Below are 23335 nucleotides of genomic sequence, written 5' to 3' on the forward strand. Positions count from 1 at the left end.
TTTTCTCAGTCCTGATGTCATTTAGGATTGTTTTCATTTATAGTGTTATGGTCACTGTGTATAGTGTTCTCTTGGTTCTATTTATTTTGAAGATATCAGTTCTTACAAGTCCTTCTGAATTTCTCTGAATCCTTCATATTCATTATTCCTTAAATGTAATATTGTGCTATCTTCTTATATCACAATTTGTTCTACCACTCTACAATAAATAGGCACCAAGTTTGCTAGTAAAAAGACTACTGCTAGGCTTTCTGTCATTGATATCCTTGGAGTATATGCCCAATAATAGAATTATTGGGTCAAAAGGTTGCACAATTCTAGATGATTTCAAGATTCTTTGAACTGGCTCATTTAAAGATACCCTGTGAAAATAGCCATTACTGCTCCTGAGGCCAAATATGCCTCCCCTTATATATTAATAAATTGGCTTTCTGGTTTATAAATGAGTAGCTTATGCATCAGTCTTCCAGTACCTGACTACCATTAGGGGAATAGACAAAGATAAGTTTCTAAAACAGACTATAGATCATGGCGGTACCCCATCACAATTGTGCTATCACCACAACTAAGGTAGGTCAATCTTTAGTAGGCCATATACCCCACCTTACTCTTTGTTCCTTCCTTCTATCCTCCTTTCCTTCCTTCCTTCCTTCCTTCTTTCCTTCCTTCCTTCTTCCTTCTTTCCTTCCTTCCTCTCTTTTTTCTCTGTTCCCTTCTTCCTTCCAGTTTTATCCCATTAAATGAATACCATTCAGATGTAGCACCTAAAAATGCTATATAGTCATCATGAGAAAACTGGGACATGTACCATTATACTTATCACATCTACCATTTTAGGATGGCATAACTTGCATCAAAAGACAAATAACATAAGCACCTCTTTAGAGCTGATGCCTGTTATTAGCAGTCTTAAAAATTCTCATTCCCAGGTACCAAAGAAAAAGCTAAAAATGCATTTTGAAGCCCCCAAGCTACTAGGTGTTAAACTTGGTGTACATCCAATAGAACTGGAAATTGCTTCCTTAGTGAACTATGGATCAGTGTCTTAAGTCAGTAGGCTCTACCACATGCAGGATGAAAGGAGCGAGTTGTTTGTGGTATAAATTATCATGATTCTCAAGAAAGTCTGCTTTGGCACCTGTGGAGCTCTCAGGCTGCTACTGTCTTGCCTCCCTGGATCTGGAGAGTCTTATGAAGGAAGTTCTTATACATCTCAGAAACATCCCAGCCATAGAAAGGTGGCAAGTCACAGAGCATCTCATAAAGAATAGCCCCCAAACACCACGAGTCTATTGTTCGGTCATGAGGTTGTTTTCTCAATACTTCAGGAGCCAAATACTTGGGTGGTACAGAAAGTGGGTATGGTTTCTTCTGGTTCCAACACAACATGGCCCTGGCAATCTATGAGAATGTTTTCTGGTTTCAAGTCCCTGTAAATTATGTTGAGAGAATGCAGGTGGCTGATAGTACTGACCATTGCAGCAACATCAAATCAAGTTCAAGGTTCTAGGAAACAATGCTTTTGTTGCAAATGGAAGAAAAGCTCTCCACCAGTGACAATTTCACAGTTTTCAAATGACCTTTCTCGCAACGACACTGTGAGTTACTGTATAGAATTCTTATTTGTATTTTCATTTTATACAGCAGCCTCTTAGCTGTTGCTTTGTTGTTTCAGTTGTATCAGATTCTTTGTGACCCCATTTGGGGTTTTGTTGACAAAGATACTTTAGTGGTTTGCCACTTCCTTCTCCAGTTCATTTTACAAATGAGGAAACTGAGGCAAACAGGTTTAAATGACTTGCCCAGGATCACACAGCTAGTAAGTGTTTAAGGCCAGATCTGAACTCAGGAAGATGAGTCTTCCTGACTCCAGGTCGAGCACTCTATCCACTGAACCAACTAGCTGCCCCTATGATTGTCTACTCAGGCTCAGAGAGGCAGCTGTGTGATCTCCTCATGGTCACACAGCTGCTAAGTATCATAGATGAGATTTGAACCCAGGCCTTCTGGTTCCAAGTCTAGGGTCTAATTGTCAGAAACTCTACAGGAGATGACAGGACAGGAAGCAGGCGGAAAGAACGCAAAGATCCAGGTACTAGCTCCTAGGGCACCTTAATAACCTAGGCAACCACCTGCCTCAACCAATGTGATTTTTTTTCAACTTTCTCTTAGGGTAAGAATCTATTTCTGAGTATGACTAGAGTAAGACCTTCTAGCAAAAGCAGATACACATTTGAACACTTGGCCAGAGTAGGCATAGGGAAGAAGTCAAATAGTGTCATCTCAGAAAAGCCTACCCGAAAAAAAATTTTTTTTTGGTCTAAACCTGTGGTTTCATCCATACAATGAATTCCCCATGATCAAAGAACTTCTACCAGGATAGATTAGCAACCGTTCTGCAACATATAGTCTGAAGAAACAGATTGGCATAGCGCGTAGAGTGCTGGCCTTTTATATAGGAAAACATACATTTAAATTCTGCCATATTGCTTTCCAGTAGGGTGCTTCTGGGCAAGTTACTTAGCCTTTCATCTATAAAATGGGCATCATAATAGCTCCCATCTCACAGGGTTGTTGTGATGATCAAATGAGACAATATATTTAAAGGATTGTCTAAATGTTAGCTACTATTATTAACAATGTGCCAGGGACGTTTAGAGGCTGTTGGTCAACCAGAATTAATGTAACCTTTATTATGTACAAGCACCGGACTAAACACTGAGGATATAAAGAAAGGCTGGCAAACCACAACAATCAAACCAAACCAAAAACAAACAAAAACAATAACAACAACACGGTCCCTGCCCTCTGTCCAGGCCTCACGGCCAGAGTTCAGACTTGAACTAGAGTCTCCTTGATATCAAAGTCACCTTGCTACCCCCTATATCACAATACCTCTTTTAAAAATATATTTTATTTTCCTCCCAATTACATGTTGAAACATTTTTTTAAATATTTGTTTTTTTTTTAAGTTTTGAGTTCCAAATTCTATCCCTTCCCCCTCCCTGAGATAGTAAGCAATCAGATATAGGTTATACATGTGCAATCATGTAAAAGATTTCTATATTAGTCATTTTGTACAAAAAGACTTGACTAAAAGAAAAAGATAGAAAGTGAAAATAGCATTCTTCAGTCTGTATTCAAACAATATCAGTTCTTTCTCTGGAGACAGATAGTCTGCTTCATCATTAGTCCTTTGGGATCATTGTATAGCTGAGAATAGCTAAGTCATTCGCAGTTCTTCATCATACAATATTGCTGCTACTGTGTGCATCAGTTCATGCAAGTTTTTACAGACTTTTCTGAAATTATCTTGCTTGTCATTTCGCATTGTCTTATTTCTTCTTTAGCCATTCCCCAACTGATGGGCATCCCTTTGATTTCCAATTCTTAGCCACCACAAAAAAGCTGTTATAAATGTTTTGGTACAAATAGATCCTTCCCCCTACCACCCTTTTTAATATTGTTGCGGATATAGAACTAGCAATGGTAGTGCTGGATCAAAAAGTGTGCACAGTTTCATAGTCCTTTGGGCATAGTTCCAAATTGCTCTCCAGAATGGTTGGACCAGTTGTGATATTTCTTTTAATAAAAGATGATACATGCTAGATTACACTCAATTATCCTGCATTATCAAGCTCCCCTAGCCACTTCTTGTTAGTCCTTCATTTTTGAAAAGGACCGATAACTTCATGGGGCGATGTCTTGACTTATACGTGAATTGGATTTAAGTGAAGCGGGGTTGCACAAGTCATCAACTTCACTCTCTCTTCCAGAGTCATCAAAGTACAGCGGCAAAATAAAAATCAAGACAACTGGCAATGACCTGCGATGCAGCAGATGACCTTGGCATCTTCAATGTCTGTCCAAGCTCTAAGAGCTCCATAGCTCCTGCTTCAGCTGCCTTAGTGGCCATTGGAACAAATTGTTCTCATCTGCTCATTCCACCAGAGGAAGTCTTCACATGTAGACACACCCCCTCTCCAAACTCACCAACAGGTTGTAGGCTGGTTGGTTACCCTCCACTTAGTTTAGCCCATCTGCCAAGACTCTTATACTGGGGTGTGGCTGCTGTGCATGCTACAGCTTCTTGGAGCCACAGGTGAGAATTGAGTGCCAGACAGATACCCAAAGTGGATAAGCAGCCCCTGAGAAGGGCTCAGTAAGCCCTCACACCAGAGATGCTAGTTTTCTCTGAATACCCCATACACCTCTATCCTCTTAATATGATGATGGTAGACGAGACCAAGTATTAAGCTCATCGTCTTATATGACCAATGGTTAAAAAGGGGGGGGTCAAGTTTTAATTGAATTTACTGTTCAGCCAAGAATTCTACTAGGTGGACCCTAAACTGGTAAGAACAAATCAGGCTCTCTTAGGGGAGAACACCAGTTTACAGCACATTCCATGAGCAAATTTAGAATTCAGCTGAGGAGAGGAAGCCCAAGTCTTGCATGGGCTCCATGGGGAAGGTGGTCTCAGACTTAGACTAACCTCTTTTTCCTTGACATTCTCATTCTCAGTGGAGTCCTCACCCACTATGACCAGGCTCTTGTCATCAGTGATCCAGAAAGTTGTTTGAAAACAATTAAAGCAGGAGGCAGACGTTGTGGGCACTGTTAGAAGAAAATTTTTGTGTCAGTTTTTTTTTAATGAATTAGACTGCTTTTGCTTCATTAGTTTTCTCAGAGGAGTCTTTATTTTCTTTCTATTCAGGTTGTTTCCTGCTTGAAGTCTCTCCATGCCAGCATTCAGTTTAATTAAGATGCCTGTTATGTACACTGCACCACACCAGGTTCTGAGGAGACAAAAGAAAAACAAAATATCCCCTCCCCTCAAGAAGCTTGGGAGATATATCATATAAATAATTATAAGACACATTATTTTGAGGAAGGAAAAAGAGAGAGAGACAGAGCAGGGGTAGAGAGAAAAGGGAAATGGAAAGGGAAAGGAAAAGGAAAAGGGAAAGGGAGAGGGAGACAGGGAGGGAGAGGGAGGGAGAGACAAAGATGGAGAAAGAGGGATATGGAAGAGAGAGAGAGAGAGAGACAGAGAGAGAGAGAGAGAGAAAGAGACAGAGAGAGAGGAGGAGAAGGAGGAGAGAGACACAGAAAGAGACAGAGAGGAGAAGAAGAAGAAGAAGAAGAAGAAGAAGAAGAAGAAGAAGAAGAAGAAGAAGAAGAAGAAGAAGAAGAAGAAGAAAGAAGAAGGAGAAGAAAAGGAGGAGGAAGAGGAGAAAGATAAAAAGAGAGGAAAAGGAGAGGGCAGGAAAGGATAAAAGTGGAGAGGAGAGGGGAGGAGACTAAAAACTGGGTTAGGAGTATCAGAAAGGGCTTCTCATAGGACATGACACCTGACCTGAGCTGTGAAAGAAAGAAAGGATTCTAAAAGATGGAGGTGAAGAAAGTGTGCATTCCAAGAGTAAGGAACAGGGTGTTCAAAGACAAAAGATGGAATGTTGATTTTAGGGAATAGGAACAGACCAATTTGGCTGGGACACAGGGTGTGTGAATGTTGGGTACAAGCTCACTATGAGTCAACAGTGTGATGTGGCAGGCAAAAAATTAATAATAATATGAACTTAGCTGTATTGAGAGAGTCAGAGTGTCCAGGACTCACAGGTAATAGTATCACTTTACTCTTCCCTGGTCAAACCACATCTAAAGTATTTTGTTTGGTTCTGGATGTCATATTTTGGAAAACACATGGGAAAAAGATGGAGAATATTTCATAGGAAGGCAACCACACTGATGAAAGGATACAAATTAATACCATATGAGGGCTGGTTGAAGGCATTTGGAATGTTTAGCTTGGAGAATGGAAGACTTGGGAGCAGGAAGTTGGCATGATGGCTGTCTCTAAGCATTTGAAAGATTAATACACGGAAGAGGGATTAGACTTGCCCTGTTTGGCCCCCAGAGAGCAGGACTAGGAGCAAAGGAAGAAGTGGCAGAGGGAAAATTTACCCTTGATGTAAGGAAAACTTTCCTCCCAATTAGAACTACCCCAAAATTGATTGTTCTGCCTCTAGAGAAAATGGATTTCCCTTCACTGGATACCTTCAAGAGAAGATTAGAAAGCCACTTATTGGCTACCTTGTAGAGGGAATTCTTGTTCAAATATGGGTAGGACTGGATAGCTTCTGAGATTTTTTTTCCAACTTAGAAATCTGGTAATTTTGTGGTTTTGAGTAACAGGGCATAAATCTAGGAAGGGAGGACTTTCTTGTGGAGGACTTTAAATGACAGTTTTATCTATTGTCTTTCCCCATTAGAATGTAAGATCCTTGAGGGATCTTACTGTTTCTTTTGCTTGTATTTGTATCTCCAGCACTTAACTCAGTGCCTGGCATGTAGTAAATATTTAATAAAAGCTTATTTCCTCGCCTTGCCTCCATGAGTACATATCTCAATTTGTCCATTCTATCTTAGGTAATTCTTTTCCATATTCCTCTAAGAATTTTATAAAAATGATCTACCTAACATGCAAGAGGTCTTCCTGTGACTATTTCTTCACCTGATAAAAGGCACATGAGTAATCAAAACTTAAGATCACTAAGAGTGTATATGGAAGGAGGAATCAGCAAAGGTATCCCAGAAAGAGTGGCAACTAAGTTCTTAACTACTGATGGACTTTGAAAGATATAGTATTAAATACTTTAGGCAGAGTAAATGGAATTATTTACAAATCCAGGGAAAAGAAAGTCCAATATTTGTTCGGAGAATGCTAAGGAGTATAGACCGCAGGTGTTGAAGTTGTGCAGGCCACAACTGGCACACAAAAGTCTTTAATGCTGCCTGAACCAGATTCATATGCAACTGGGAAGTATTTAATAAAATTTAAAAATACAGTAGAACATTGATGATGTTAACTCGTTATCTTCTAAGACAATATGCAGCCTACAGTGATCCATTTTTATTTGTGTTTGACATTGCTGTATTGGTTGGGGGATAATGTTGACTTGGCCATAAGGTTAGAGAAGTAGTTTGAGGACAGATGATAAAGGGCTTTTTTCCTATGGTCTTTGGAGTACTAATGGAAATTTTTGAGGAGAAGAGAGATGTAGTCATAGAGATGCTTTGCAGGTCAGTATGGAACAATGAAATAAACTGGAAGTCAGGAGTCTTGGAATCTAGTCTCCAATTTGTAACTGACTAGATGACCTTTACCAATTTGCTTTAATTCTATGGTCTTCAGCTCCCTATTCTATAATATAAAGGAATTGAATCTGATGTCATCTAAGATCCCTTCCAACTCTACAAATCCTGTGATTCCAACAATAATCTGATAGCACAGTGAAAGAAGAATTGTAGGGGAAAGAATTAGAGGGACATCATTTAGGAAGCCTGTCTGAAGGACGAAAGTTGATCCATGAATGACAACTTAGACAGAGAGAGAGAGAGAGAGAGAGAGAGAGAGAGAGAGAGAGCTGGAAGGACTTTTAAAAGCCAATCTAGTTCAATTCCCTTATTTTACTAACAAGAAAATGATATTTAAGGGACTTGTCTAAGGTCACCCAGACATCCTACAGAGCAGAATTCAAACTCAGGGCCTCTTAATCCAAAGCTAGTGCTTTTTCTACTGTATTGTGCTGCCTAAAGGACTTTTTGTAGTGCTTATCAAGAGTATAGACTTCACATTTACATGTTAATAGCTCATTTTCAAAGTGTATTAGAATTTTAATTACTTTTGAGTGCTCCTTTATTTTTTTTTTCCCTTTGAGCTGAGCCAAGCAGTCCTATTGGCATGGTAAAATAGTTGATACTAGAGCAAACCAGAACCAGAACCAGAACCAAAACCAAAAACCAAAGCCAAAAATTTAGGAACCAACAAAGGTTTATTGAGCTCACAAGAAAAGGAGCTCCACCTGCACAGGCAGAGACTCCCTGAAGGAATAAAAGGACAAAGCTTATATAGGTTTCAAGTCAGGTAGGAGGAGAATGAAATATGGGGTAGCTCAGGATTGGACAGGACTGTTGCAGGGGGATTACACAGTAGTGGGTTGATAATATCATTAAATATCTTTCCCACCCATTCAATCATTCAATAGCTCAGGTAGGGCCAGTTAAAAGAGGTTTGTTTATAGGCAGGCCTAGGCACTAAGCCCCAGGCCCACACCCTTTTGTTGATTGGGGATGAAGCCCTTGGGGCCCTAAAAAGAGTGTATATACTCAGAAGGTAGCCAACTGAGAATTCAGAAGTCTGAAGTCAGAAGTGAGAATTTAGAATCTAGCCCAAGGAGGAGAAGTAAGAACTCTGAGAGGACAGAGCTGCTGATAGAGTGTGGGGTCAAGAGTGGAGCGGAAACCAGGGAGCTGCTGAGACCAGAGAACTGAGGGAGGAAGAGAATGCAGGCAAGCAGACAGTTAGGGTTCGTGAGTGTTTATGGGGAGGCCCCATCAGAGGCGAAGGTTACAGGATGACTTGGTTCCTTGCTATAATACTTCGTTATAATTTCCTTGTTGCTACACTGAGGTGGGCTTCTTGGTTTTGGTATATAATTACTGCCATATCAGATTGAAGTTATTGGTCTTGGGATTTGATCATCTAGTGTCTAAACAAATGGTATACTTCCTCTGCCTTCTCTCTAGAGTTTTTCATACTTTGCGATTCTGAACCATATAGGCATGTTCATGGTCATCCTCGAAGTCATGAATCTTGCCTTACTGATACACGTAGGAATACAGGATGTGTTATCTTTTGATTGGACAGGCCTTTTGCTGGCTTGGTAACAAGAAAGGTTCTTCTCCAGGTTAGCTATTTCTTGTAATCCTGTCCTAATAGAGAGGCCTGTCCTTGATGTTTCATCAGTAAGATGTCATAGACAGGGTATGGGCTTCAATACAAACAGGGTCAGGGGCTAGATAGAGGAATTGTAGACAAAATGAAGTTGATTTAGCTTTCTCTGCTACCTACAATTACCCCCTTTGAAATTGTAAATAGCTTCACAGGTTTTTGGTATGTTTTGTTTTGTTTTTTGACAATTCCCAAATCAGTTTCAGTCCAAGTAGTTATTATAAGCTGCTTATGGAACAGGTAACAAGTACATAACACACATAGAACTTAAAAAGAAAGCAAAATAACAATAGCATGAATAATGAAATTCAATATAACTGTAGCTTTAGGTGTGTCATGTCCTTTGGCAGTGCTCATGATCTTCAGGAAATGTCTGTGGATATATAAGGGCAGGTTTCTGGAGGTATTTCCTTGACCATCTCCAGGTTTCTGGTCACTTGTGGAGATTCTCTAGATAATGTTGCTAAAATCTGTTAGTGATAAGACTTACGATAATTTAGTTAAAACCCAACAAAATCTAATCATATTAGCCTTCCAATAATTAGTTCATGTGAGAAAAACCACTTCAGACTGTATGGAGCTAACTTTATAAACAATAGAATTATAGAGAAGAACATTAAAATAGGCTACATAATTAGGTACCTTATACTTGCATCCTTTTATAGAAGTTTAAAAGTGCTGGAGTATTGCAACGAGATTCATTATATTTTTTAAAAATTACAATTTTACCTGCCATGGTTGGAGAGATTTGATATGAAAAGAAGGAGGGACATGGCTGTAACAACATCAAGACTGGTTCTTCAGACTGAAGTCTAAGACTTCACATACTTAACATGGGTTTAATAGAATAAAGTATCCTTAGTCTATTTTATTTCAGTTAAGAGTTAACTTTTTGGAAAAGCCAATCATGCCACAAATATTCCACATTATTCACAGGGTATCATAACCAGGCTTATGATTAACCAGGTAGAAAACATTTCTGTTCAAAACAGAAATAACACAATGAAAAAACTGAGTCAAGAGGCTCCTGCTTTCAACTCCACAAAGTCATCTTCTCAACATTCCAAGACAGAAATCCACCTATAGCAGTTCTCAGATCACAACCCTTTTGAGCAGCTTGTGGAATTTCCATCAAATGACAGATTACTAAGTGATAATTCAGATATGTATACCTGAATTCAAAACTTATAACAATATAAAATTACAATCCTAAGAGATTTTACCTCAAATAGCAAGTTTCACTAATCATAGCTTAGGACTAGATACAGTTATTATTACTCGCATGTTGTTGCAATAACAGTTAACAATAAAAAGTTTATCAGGTCTTTGAAAAAAAAATCACTCAACACCTTTTTCTTCTTTTTTCTTCTCAAGTTTAAATTCATCCTGGTATAAAAATCAATCATTAGAAATTAAGAAAATAATCATATTCTTGAATTCCACATAGAGAATGAATATATGATAGTTCAGTCAAAATTCAGAAAGAACACTGGCAACTTATTATAAGTCTCCAGACTAACAGATGTCCACCTCTTAAGATATTGTGTATTCATCCATAAGGCAAAAATAAATCTTTAAGACTGGAGTCTGTTGAGACTAAGTTGGCTCAAGATGTAACTTCAATATATGCTATTCTAGGTATAATTACATAATTTCTATAATCAGAAATCATAAAATTGCTTCTTTACCATAAGCAAACTTATAAATCCTCCTCCAATCTCTCCTTTAGCAAGGAGTGTTTGTGATAGAAGAGGGGATCCCAGTTTCTCAGTAAACCAACTCAATATTTTATAATTTTGCAACATTTAGCAAGTTCTTTCATAGGGCCAATAAGATTTCATGATCTTGCCCAAGCAGATGGTCCCAAGGAACCTGGCAAGTTTACAAATAAGGAGATTTTACAAGGTCATCTTTTTTTCTCTCTTTTGCTATACTGTAAGTACTTATCATTCATCCCTTTAAAACATATATCCAATTACATACTTGATAGGTTTTAATATTATGACAATAGCCTCTAATAATAATTATTTCACAATATCCAACTCAAAAGGAGATAGATTTTTCACTGATACAATTGCATCATCCTCTTAATAGCATTTCTTACATGATGGTTTCACAAAATTCACAAACCAAGAAAATTTAGAAACACAATAATAACATACACAATGTCACGTATTTAAAACATGAAACAAAACTTATTGCCAGTCAAATAACATCAATTGAATATATTTCCAAATTATCTTACATATAAAATCACTCCATTCATTTTCAACACTTTTGGCATTCTACATTGATTGTATTCAAGACCAATATTGAGAAATTTTTACCTTTAACAAAACTGACTTTTTGCAGTTTCTAAACATATTGCCCAAATTGCAAATATGTCTTTTCTATTAAGTTCTGACTTACTTATAGAGGGTCAAACATCACAATTATCCTAAGAACACATCTCATTAAAAATGAGACTAGAATAAATGCAATCACATCTGGATCTATTTTTACAAATGATATCATACAGATCTAATTTTTCCCAAGGGCCGTTTACTGCTAGCACTTCAAATTATAGGGTCTGCTACTTTTAATTAGTCTTCTGCCAAAGATTTAAAGTGACAGTCTTGTATTCTCCACTCCCTCTTCTAGGGTCCATAAGAATGTTGTATTCCTCATATAATGACTAAAATATCCCCTGCTAATGGTCCTTCTATAACAGAATTTTAGTATGCCATCCCCAAATAATTCCATGCAGAAAATTTATTTTTATAGTTTCTATATCATAAAGAATAACAAAATGAAGTTTCACATATTGTTCTTATCTCAATGAAATAAAAAAAAATCTCCTTCAAACTTCTCTGTCTCCAAACTCCAAACCCTTTACTTTCAAATCTTCATTCACATTCAGTGCAGACTCCAATTTTCTTTAACTTTATACCCATTCTCCCTTCATCCAAACTTGCTTAAATTTTCTCTCTTCCTTTCTTTTTATATCCTTCCTATGAAGTTTGAATAAATCATTTCAAAACTGGACCTTTTTTGTTGTCTTTTCATATTCCAATCCAAAACTTCTCTTACTTTCTTCTACTGCTTAATTTTTCTAGTCTTTATTTCCCAGGCATATTTCAGAATGCCTATAGAATTATCTTCACTCCACTGATTTCTTCTTTTACATTTTAGCATAAGTTTTTAATACACAACACCACTTAATTGCAATGATGCTACTTGTGGGGGGTTTTAAAAGCTTACAAATGCATAGTTTGTTCCAGTTTCTTCTAGGTGACAGCTTCTAATTTACCTAAACGATTACATTGTTATGTCACTCACAAAAGAAAATACAGTGATAATATAAAAAATTCTCCCAAATTAAATTTTTCTTACTTTTCTAATTGCTCACTGATTTAAACAAGTTTCTCTCTTTTCACGGTCAAGAGAAGAGTTGATAATAGACAGTTCTTAAGTACCAGATCAATTCAAACTGCAAACTGCAAACCCATTTCTTTCTTCATTTTGAAACTTCACTGATACTACTTTCAAAGTAATTTCAGTTCCCTTTTTTTTCTTTAGTCAGTGAAATGACCTTCCTCCTTTGCACTAAAACAATAAATTTGTCACTCTCCAGGGAAAGAGTGATGAAAAGGTCTAAGTATTGTTTCCATGTAATGTTAACATTTTATTGTTGTTCTTCCTTAAAACAAATTCTACAGAGTGTTACCCTGAAACTCACTGAGATATTTCAGCATTTATATAAACTTTCAAACCACAATGGGAAATTCACAGTAGATAAATTACATTTCAGTCACAAATTTAGTCTCTAGTTTATCATTCCATAAGTTTCTGCAGATTGAGAAAAAAGTTCTCTTCCCTCTTCTTTGTGTCTCTTCTGCCTTCTCAACTTGATCAGAGTTAGAAAGTCAAAGAGCAAGAGACTTTTTTGAAGGCTTTGAAAGCTCTGCAGAAAAGTTTTCATTCTTTATACCCTTTTTTTTGCCTAATTGGAATGTGGGGAAAAGTTAGTTGGATTTATCAAGACATAAAACGCAGACAATATTAACAACATACTGGACATTACACATAGAAACTGAAACAAAGACAAGACAGACACACACTGGTGAAGTCTTTTCTAATTCATCCGGAGAAACCAGTTTCTAACCCAGAACCAAACCAAATCAAAACAGACCAAACCAAACTACCCAACTGATCAAACTGGGGGTATTGTCATTTGCAGATCGGGATAGCATGGCCAGTCTTCAGCCACCCAAGTACAAATAGTTAGAGGTTCTCAGCACTGATCTTTAAGAGCTATACTGAGTAGAAGAACCCATGCCATTCCCAGATCATAATCCCTGGAATTCCACGAGTCAGTTCATCTGGGAATCCCACTACTACCATCATTTATTAAGGGTAAGATTGTTGGTGCTAGAACAAACCAGAACCCCGAAACAAAAATTTAAGAACCGATAAGGTTGCCAGCAAGGTGGCCCCTCCCCAAAGGAACAGAAGAAGAAAGCTTATACAATTTTCAATTTGGGCAGGATGTGAATTAGGTATGACGTACCTCTTTATTGGACAAGACCGTTGCTGGAGGCTTGTAGGATGGGAATAATAATGTAGTACCCCATGACTGGACAGGGCCAGTTGTTGGGGGCTAGTAATAGGAAAGGCTCTTCTTTAGGTTAGCTATCTCTCATAACCCTGCCCTGATAGGACCTTCCTGTTTCAGCAGAAGGGAAGGTTGCAGATGGGGACATGGGGCTGGGGGGAGACTGCAGTACAAACAGGGTCAGGGACCAGATAGAGGAGCTGCAGACAAAATGGAGTTGCTTTAGCTTTCCCTACTACCTACAATAGACCATAACAACTGTAAGGTCATCCCTTCTAGGTGTGTATAGCACATATGGACTCTGGACACACTTTTCCAGTCCCACACTTGCACAGGGCTAGGCTACTCCTCTACCTCCTCTCATGGTTCTAGGAGTACCTCCAAAGGGCAGTAAGATTCTTCTAATGCTATCACTCTTGAGCCTCCACCATCATATTCTTCCCAATATCCATCAAACAGTTATGTCTTCACAAATTTGTGGCCAGTAAATAGTGCCCTAATATCATTTTGAACAGTTGATATCTCCTTGAGGGCAATGAGAACTTATGATCATCTAATAGCTATTTCAAAGAGATATTTACTGAGAAGATACAGGAAGTACTAGATGATGAAAATACACACCCCTCCAGCCCCACAGAACTGGAGCATGCTGTCCCCTCTCTGCCTAGATTCCTGGGAAGAGCGGGTCCCAGTGTAAAGTGGTTCTTTGAAATATTCCTTCTCTCAAATTCACTACTGGGCAAGAGAGGCACAGCCAGTGGATGAGTCAGTCCCTTGGTTTTAGGATATAGTGTCTCGTCGGCAGGGTCAATTCATGGCAAGGCTAGGTCAAGCAGGTAACTGTGTTTACTGGCTTAGTTACTACGGTTATAGAAGATTCTGCTGTGCACCATTATCTCTGGACCTATGGTAGTTCTTCTACCTTTCAAAACTGAAAAGGTCATTCTATCTCCATTACTCATTCATCTAGGATAGGGAAAGAATAAATACAGCAGAGACAGATGAAACCAGTCACCATGTGTTTGAATCACAAGGCATCCTGGGCAAGAATACAAGGGGCTCAAAGTGGCTGCCTCTCCTGCCCAGGGACTTTCAATAGTTTATTCTGACTTTAATCCCCTGTTTCTCATCTAGCTTGCTATTTTATACAAAAGCCATAAGGAGTGAATGGATATACATTAGTTTAATGTCTGTGAAAGATTGATTGATTCAGTAAAGATGTTCTCTCCTGATAAAAGTATCAGTGTTATTCTGTTTGTTACTTTAAGGGGGTTAGGGTGATTAATTGAATAAATTGGACACCTCTCAACCTCACTATATGTCCAATGTATATATAATATGTTTAAGAAATTAATATTATATTATAATAATCTATTATAACAATATAGTTATAAAATATATTATAATATTATGACAAATTACAATATAATTATATGATATGATAATATTGTTATATTATATATTGTATTATGATAATATAATGTGATCATTATTTCATCATTATAATAATGCATTCATAAATGTTTGAGTATTTTTTCCTCTTACTTGACAGTTCTTTGTTAGTGCTATGCTTTCCTGAGCAGGTTAGGTTAACTATTAATTGAATGTGACATTATTGGGCATGTATGTATATGATATACTATATGTACAGTCAGTTGGTGGGTCAACAAGCATTTATTTAGCACATAACATGTGCCAGACACTGGGCTAAGCACTCTGGATACAAAGAAAGGGACAAAACATTGTCTTTGTCCTGAAGGCACTCACATTCTAATAGGGAAGACAACATGCAAATATTTATTTATATACTAGACATTATGTGTATATATACATACATATATATACATATACATACATATATATATATAAAGATATATAGATATAGATATATATAGTGCAAATGGAAGATAATTTCCAAAGGACAATACTAGAGGAAGGGAGAAGAAAGGCTGGGAAAAGTTTCCTAAAGAAGGTGGGATTTCAATTATTGTTTGAAAGAAATCATGGCACCTAAGAGGCGAAGGTGTGTAAGGAGGACATTTCAAGCATGGGACAGCCCTTGAAAAGGCATGGAGTCAAAAGATAGTGTCAAGTAGGAAGAACTGCAAGTAGTCCAGTGAAGCTGGAACCTAGAGTCCATGGAAGGAAGAGTGGAAGAAGGGGACAGGTTATAAAGAATTTTAAATGCCAGAAGACTTTATAGTTAATTCTAGGGCTAAAAGGGAAGCACTGTTTTTTACTGAATGAGTTGAGCTGGGAGGGGGGCAAGATATGGTCATTCCTGTGCCTTAGGAAAATAACTTTGCTAAGTGTCGAATGTATTGGAATGAAGAGAAACCTGAGGAAGGGAACTGGATTAGAAATTTAATGCTACTACAAGAGTGAGGTGATGAGACGCCACCAGGATAGTAGCAATGTGAAAGGATACATATGAGAGAATTGAAGGTAGAAATGACAAGATTCACAAAAGTTTGGATATGTGGAGGAAGAGAAGAGTTGATTATGACACTGAGGTTGTAAGTCTGGGGGACTGGGAGGATGGTGATTCTGTCAGCAGTAATAGGAAAGTTGGGGGCGGGAAGTGAGTTTTCAGGAAAAGATAATGAATTCTAATTGGAATATATAGAATTCAAGATGTCTATGGAGATCCAGTTCAAGATGCCTAAAATGTAGTTGATGATGCAGGACTAGAGCTCGGGAGGAAGATTGGGGTTAGATACATATAAACCTGAGAATCATCTGCTTACAGATGACAAATGAACCCTTGGGAGCTTATGAGATCACTAAGTGAGATAATATAGAGGGAAAAATAAAGAGGATCCAGGACAGAATCTCGGGGCATATTCACAAGTAGTCGATGTGAAATAGATGGAGATATAGCAAAGGAGACTGAGAAAAAGTGGCCAGAGTGTAGGAGGAGAACCAAGAGGAACCAGTACATATTTGTAGGTATATATGTACGTATCCACCTATCTTTCTGCCCATCTATTTGTCTTAGAGAGAGGCTTTTGTTTTGAAAAATTGTTTAACCATTTTTAGCCTAACAGCAAATAATGATCAGAATTCAGAATCACCTATTTATTTGTGTTTATTTTTAGAAACAGAAATTTTCTTTTAACGAAATGCATGATGCATCAGCCTTTGACTGATGTAGTTCTAATAGGTTAGAAGACAGCAAACATGTTGTTCCCAGCTCACTTGGTAGCTACCACAGCAGATCAGAAGCCTTCTCTGGTCCACAATGACTCAGCTTATCGTTCTCTGACTTTCTTAAAATGTAAAGCAAATAAGATGATTTTCTTTATTTATCAGAGTTTTTTTTAATTATAGATTGAACTGCTGTTATGGTCACCTTTAAGACAGGAAGAATAATTTATCATAAGTCCATGGAAGAAAGTTTTTGTTATTCTTGAGATATGTTCTGTAAGAATTGAAGCAGGCTCCTGTGACTATGATCCCAGGGGCCAAGAGAACAGGAAATTCAATTGGTCACCAAGTACTTATTAAGAGCTTACTGTGTGCTAGGCGCTATGCTAAGAGCTAGGGATACAAAAAAAGGGAAAAGAAGACCTTGCTGTCAAGGAGCTTATAATCTAATGGAGGAGCCTACGTTTTAACTCACACTGTCTTTGGAGAAGTTTGTGTCCCTGGGAGATGCCAACACCTTATTGGAGTCTCTGTGTGAGGGATCCATTGTTGTGACCTGTCCATAAGTTTTTGTCACTGTTCAGCTGTGATCTCTGAAGAATTACTCTTAAAGGTTCATGCTCTGAGATTTGTAAAAGAAAAAGAAGCAATTATTGACGCTAGAGAAGAAAGCACTATTTCTCAACTCAAAAGAGCTTTGCCATGATGGTTTCTCAAAAATGAGCCATTATTATGCTAACTATTACTCCAATGTCTTCCTCCTAAATGGGCACTAGCCCATGATGAGAATGACTTTAAGAGTCATATAAATAAAGAATAATTGCTGTGCTATAGGAAGCTATAAGTATGGGAAATACAGAGAAGCTTGGAAAGACTCCCACAAACTGATGCAATGTGATATAAGCGGAGGCAAGAAAACAACATACGCAATGATTATAACAATGTAAATGGAAAAGGCAACCAGAAAACATTTTTGAGTGAATGTTGCATGAAGAACAAGGACAGCACCAAAGAAGAGATATGAGAAGATATTTCTCCCATTCCTTCATATAAGTGGTGCTGGAGGAGGAGGAGTCTATAGATGTAGAACATTGCATATATTGTCAGATTAAGTTCCATTTATTTATCAATTTTGTTGATTTCTCCTCCTCTTCTTCTTTTTCTTTTTTTAAAAAAGTCTTTGTTATAAAGGATGGTTCTCTGGAAGAGGGGAGAAAGAAGGATACAGGGGAAATCTAAGAGTTATGTACCGAGATATATCAATATTTTTTTAAATAAGAAGCAAGAAGAAACCCACTGATGGACTTTTTTTTAATTTTTAAATTAATTTACTTCTTTTTAGTTTTCAACATTCACTTCCATAGATTTTAAATTTTAAATTTTCTCCCTCTTGCTCTCCTCCTTCCACCCCATGATGGCATGCATCTGATATAGGCTCTACTTAGGCATTCATACTAAACATATTTTCACATTAGTCATGATGTAAAGAAGAATTAGAGCTAATGGGAGGAACCATGAGAAAGAAGAAACAAAACAGCAAAAGAAAAGGATGGCAAATAGTATGCTTCCATCTGCATTCAGACTCCAAAGTTCTTTTTCTGCATATGGACAGCATTTTCCATTGTGAGTCTTTTGGAGTTCTCTTAGATCTTTGCATTGCTGAGAAGAGCTAAATATATCAAAGCCAATCGTAGTACAATGCGGTTTTTACTGTGTACAGTGTTCACCTGGTTCTGCTCATTTCACTCAGCATCAGTTCATATAAATCTTTCTAGGTTTTTCTGAAATCTGCTTGCTCCTCATTTCTTATAGCACAATAGTGTTCCATTACATTCATATACCACAACTTGTTTAGCCATTGCCCAACTGATGGGCATCCCCTCAATTTCCAATCCTTGGCCACCACAAAAAGAGATACTATAAATATCTTTGTACATGTGGGTCCTTTTCCCATTTTATGTTATCTTTGGGATACCGACCTAGAAGTGGTATTGCTGAGTCAAAGGATATGCACAGTTTCATAGCTCTTTGGGCATAATTCCAAACTGCTTTCCAAAATGGTTGGACCAGTTCACAACTCCACCAACAGTGCATTAGTGTTCCAATTTTCCCACATCTTCTCCAACATTTATTATTTTACTGTTTTGTCATGTTAGCCAATCTGATGGGTGTGATGTGATACCTCAAAGCTGTTTTGATTTGCATTACTCTAATCAATAGTGATTTAGAGCATTTCTTCCTATGACTATAGATAGCTTTAATTTCTTCATCTGAAAACTGCCTGTTCATATCCTTTGATTATTTATCAATTGGGGAATGACTTGCATTCTTCTAAATTTGACTTAGTTCTCTATATATTTTAGAAATGAGGCCTTTATCAGAGATGGTGGGTGTAAAAATTCTTTCCCAATTTTCTTCTCCCCTCCTAATCTTGGTTGCATTGGCTTTGTTTATGCAAAAACTTTTCAATTTAGTGTAATCAAAAATCCATTTTGCATTTCATAATATTCTCTATCTCTTCTCCATAAATCTGACAGGTAAACTAATCCTTGCTCTCCCAGTTTGCTTATAGTATCAGCATTTACATCTAAATCCTGTACCCATTTTGACTTTATCTTGGTGTACAGTGTAAGATGTTGGTCTATGCCCAGTTTCTGCCATACTATTTTCCAGTTTTCCCAGCACTTTTTGTCAAATAGTGAGTTCTTATCCCAGAAACTGGAGTCTTTGGGTTTATCGAACAGTAGATTACTATAGTCATTGACTACTGTGTCTTGTATACCTAACCTATTCCACTGATCTACCACTCTATTTCTTGGCTAGTACCAAGTAGTTTTGATGATTCCTACTTTATAATAAAATTTAAAATCTGGCATGGCTAGGCCACTTTCCCTTGCATTTCTTTACTAATTCCTTTCATATTCTGGACCTTTTGTTCTTCCAGATGAATTTCGTTATTTTTTTCTAGCTCTATAAAATAATTTTTGGTAGTTTGTTGGGTATGGAACTAAATAAGTAAATTAATTTAGGTAGAATTATCATTTTTATTATGTTAGCTCAGCCTACCCATGAGCAACTGATGTTTTTCCAATTATTTAGATCTGATTTTATTTGTGTGAAAAGTGTTTTGTAATTTTGTTCATATAGTTCCTGGGTTTGTTTTGGCAAGTAGACACTCCAATATTTTATACTGTCTACAGTTACTTTAAAAGGAATTTCTCTTTCTATATCTTGCTGTTGGGCTTTGTTAGTAATACATAGAAATGCTGATGATTTATGTGTGTTTATTCTATACCCTGCAACTCACTGATGGACTTTGAATAAGACTTGCCTTAGTGGAGTGTGGTCCTGAAGGATTTTAGCTTGTCTGCAAAATACTACATGAGTACATACTTCATGTAATTCTTGGGAAATGAGGTGAGGTAAATGACATTGTAGCTTTTCCAGCTGGATGCAAAGTGAACTTGATTCTTAACCCCTGCTTTTAGGAAGGGTTAAGTCATGTAGATTGGAATACCCAAGTTCCTGGTTTACCCTGTGGTATACTTTGCCAGTGGCCCTCCTCATCCCTCAGGGGAAGTAAGCAGCATTGCAGTAACACCAGAGGGCGGGCACCCTTGGCACATCTTCCACCTATGTCTGTGGTGGGGAGTATATCTATCCACTCATGGACACATTTAGCAAACTCTCTCATTTGGGAATCCACACGTTGCACCTTCCCCTCCTTCCCCCATGTCTGAAGTGCTCTCCCTCCTCCTCTCTGCTTCTCTAGCTTCCTTCAAGACTCTGCTCACATCCCATCTTCTGCATGGAGTCTTTCCCTTTCCTCCCACTGGTAGTGTTTTCCACCTGGAGTTAAATCAAATTTACCTTCTTGTTTATATGTAGTTGTTTGCCAGTTTATCTGCCTCTTTAAAAAGTGAGCTTCTTGAGAGAAGGAACCATGTTTTTACCCTTTTCTGTATCCCCAGCATCGGGCAGAGTGCCTGGCACATAGTGAGTATTTAATAAATGCTTGAGTTCCTGCCTTTCCCATTGCAGGGTCATTGGTAACCTGGTAACCGCAACCAGTCCTGAAGTGGAGGTGCAGTACCTGGGGCAGAGGTGCCTTTCTAAGCGATGTTCCATATGAAGACCCAAAAGCCTACCCCACATGGGGCCACATGGTGAATCTTGCTTGTGTAATAGATAAGAATAAACACCTCTTGAGGGCCTACTATGTGCCAGGCCCTATTAAGTGCTTTACACATATTCATTTAATCTTCACAATAACCCTGTGAGGAGGGTGCTGTTATTATTTCCATTTAAAGATGAGGAAATTGAGGCAAACAGGGTCATGTGACCTACCCAGGGCTGCACAGCTAGTATCTGAGGCCACATTCAAACTCAGAACTTTCTGATTCCATGCCCAGTGCTCTATCCACTGAAACACATCTAGGTACTGGTTACAAGTGGGGAGATGCTTTTATTAGGTGAGGTAACACTTTGCCCTAGGAGCCAAGAATGAACTGGAAAAAGGCATAAAGGTGGTTTCTTTTTTCTCTGACACATTCCTGTGTTAGGAAAGCTGATGTCATGTTTTCTCTCTCAGAAGGTATTTTGGAATCATTGAAGGGCTTCCTTTAATTGGTCATTTAGTTTCTTTACAAAAACTTTGGATAGTTTTTCTTGGACTTGGTAGGTGCTTAATAAATACTTGTTGAGATGAATGAATGCATGCATGAATGAATGAATGAATGAATGAATGGCTTTTTTATTCCATCACCTCCTTTCCTGAGGGCTTAACTTAAGTTATATGCTTTTGCTTCCTCTTGTCTCAAAAGATAAAAGATACAATTTTTCAAATGGCCAGGATAAGCTCCTCCTGTCAGATTTATCTCTATGTAAGAGGAAATCTGTCAGCATTAAGTAAATACTTTTAAAAAAGAAACCAATGCTTGTCTACTTGTTTATTGCTATACAAAAGGGGCATGTCTATGTGCTCAGCTATGGAGCTCCCTTTGGTTCCTAACCTTTGGTAAATGAAAGACTTGTTACCTTTGTTAGATGGGGAGAAAGGACCCCAAAGCATTCTGCAAACATTCAGGGGACAAAGAGACACCAAACCCTGTTTCTTTTATGCTATGAATACATGGCTGGGAAAGCTATGTGGCCTGGAGTCGGGAAGATCTGAGTTCAAATCCAGCTCAGATACTTACTAGCTGTATGACCCTGCGCAAGTCACTTGATCCTGTTTGCCTCAGTTTCCTCTTCTATAAAATGATCTGGAGAAGGAAATGGCAAATCACTCTGGTATCCTTGCCAAGAAAACCCTAAAAGAAGTCATGAAGAGTTAGATATGGCTGAAAAATGACTAAATAACAACAAATGTGCAGCTGTTCACCTTGTCAATGTAAATAAATCTTGAGTCTGTTTGTCTGTTTCTCCCCAAGCCCCTCTGACTTTCGTACAGCCAATGGTAGCAGGAAAGCATCACCACTGGCAGCATCCAGGTAGCACATTACTCTACCCAAAGTCACTGAGACCTGAGTTCAAGTCCATCTTCAGACACTTACTGAGGGATCCTGTACAAGTCATTTAACTTCAGCCTGTCTCTGTTTTCTCATCTGTAAAATATAGCACTTCCTTCCCAGAGTTGCTATGAAGATCAAATGAGGTAGTACTTGTAAAGTATTTTGCAAATCTTAAAGTTTGATATAAATGCCAGCCATTATTAAATACTTAATCATGTAGTGCTGTTGTGTTTGTCCTTCCTTCTGGAAGAGGACCATGACATCAGGGAGATGATGACATGACTTGCAGTTGACTTTGATTTGAGCGAGGGAGGGCTGGGCAAGGTCACTAACCTCACTTTCTCCTCCAGAGCCATCTGCATCCAATGACCAGATATTCACCAGGACGACTGGAGATGACCCAGGACGCTGTATGTACAGTGAGAAGTCAACATGGTATAGTAGATAGAGAGTAGGTCCAAGTTTAAGTTCTGCCCCTGATATAGATTAGCTGGGTGACTCTGGGCAAGTCACTTAAACTCCACAGTGTTTTAGATACCTCTTTCTATATGTTTCAGAGAAGATATCTGACTGTGATAAAGGGAGTTTTCTCATCTTTTAAGTCTTTTGCCCAGCATGGTTCACTTTTATTGGTGCTTTATACCAATAAAATTGCAAGTCCACTCTCTGTCCCTTTTATACAGCTTATAACACTGCATCATGCAAGGACAACTTCACTGAGCTGCCTTTAAAAGCCCTAACATGGATATATATTCACATGAAAACACTGAAATTTAGCACTTACTTCAATTATGAATTTTAAAGAAAATATTTGCTGAGAAGGGCTTCATGGGCTTCCACAGACCACCAAAGAGGCCCAGGACACATAATGTTAAGAATTCCTAAAGTAGTTGATCTCTAAATCCCCATCTGGCTCTATCATTCTGTGAGTATATGAATGACTTAGCTTTTGTGCCTCAAGTTCATTATTGTGTCTAGGCCCCTCCCATGGCAATGGCCAAGTGCCTGTATCTGGAGGGCATGTATCTTTTGGTATCTTTCAAGCATCTTCCCAAGGTAAGGCCTGCCAGAAGTGAGATAACAATGCTTTAGGAATGCATTCTGCGTCTATGGCTACCAAAGCTAGCCAATATCATTTGTTATGACTCAGCATTGATGTCAAGGGGATTTGAATTGACTACAAAACCCTCAGCAACTACTATATGGATTAAAGAATGAAGATCAAAGAATTCACACACCAGATTTGACAGGAACTCATTGCCTAACCATAAGTTAGTTCTCTCT

The 23335-nt window shown here is 38.1% G+C and overlaps 1 pseudogene; it reads right to left on the reverse strand.

Annotated features, from left to right (window-relative positions):
• Positions 1–909: 909 nt before the first annotated feature.
• Positions 910–23335, reverse strand: part of LOC118839536 — a 32455-nt pseudogene continuing 10029 nt past the window's right edge.

The sequence above is a fragment of the Trichosurus vulpecula genome, chromosome 1 (assembly GCF_011100635.1).
Source record: "Trichosurus vulpecula isolate mTriVul1 chromosome 1, mTriVul1.pri, whole genome shotgun sequence".
Classification (NCBI taxonomy): Eukaryota; Metazoa; Chordata; class Mammalia; order Diprotodontia; family Phalangeridae; genus Trichosurus; species Trichosurus vulpecula.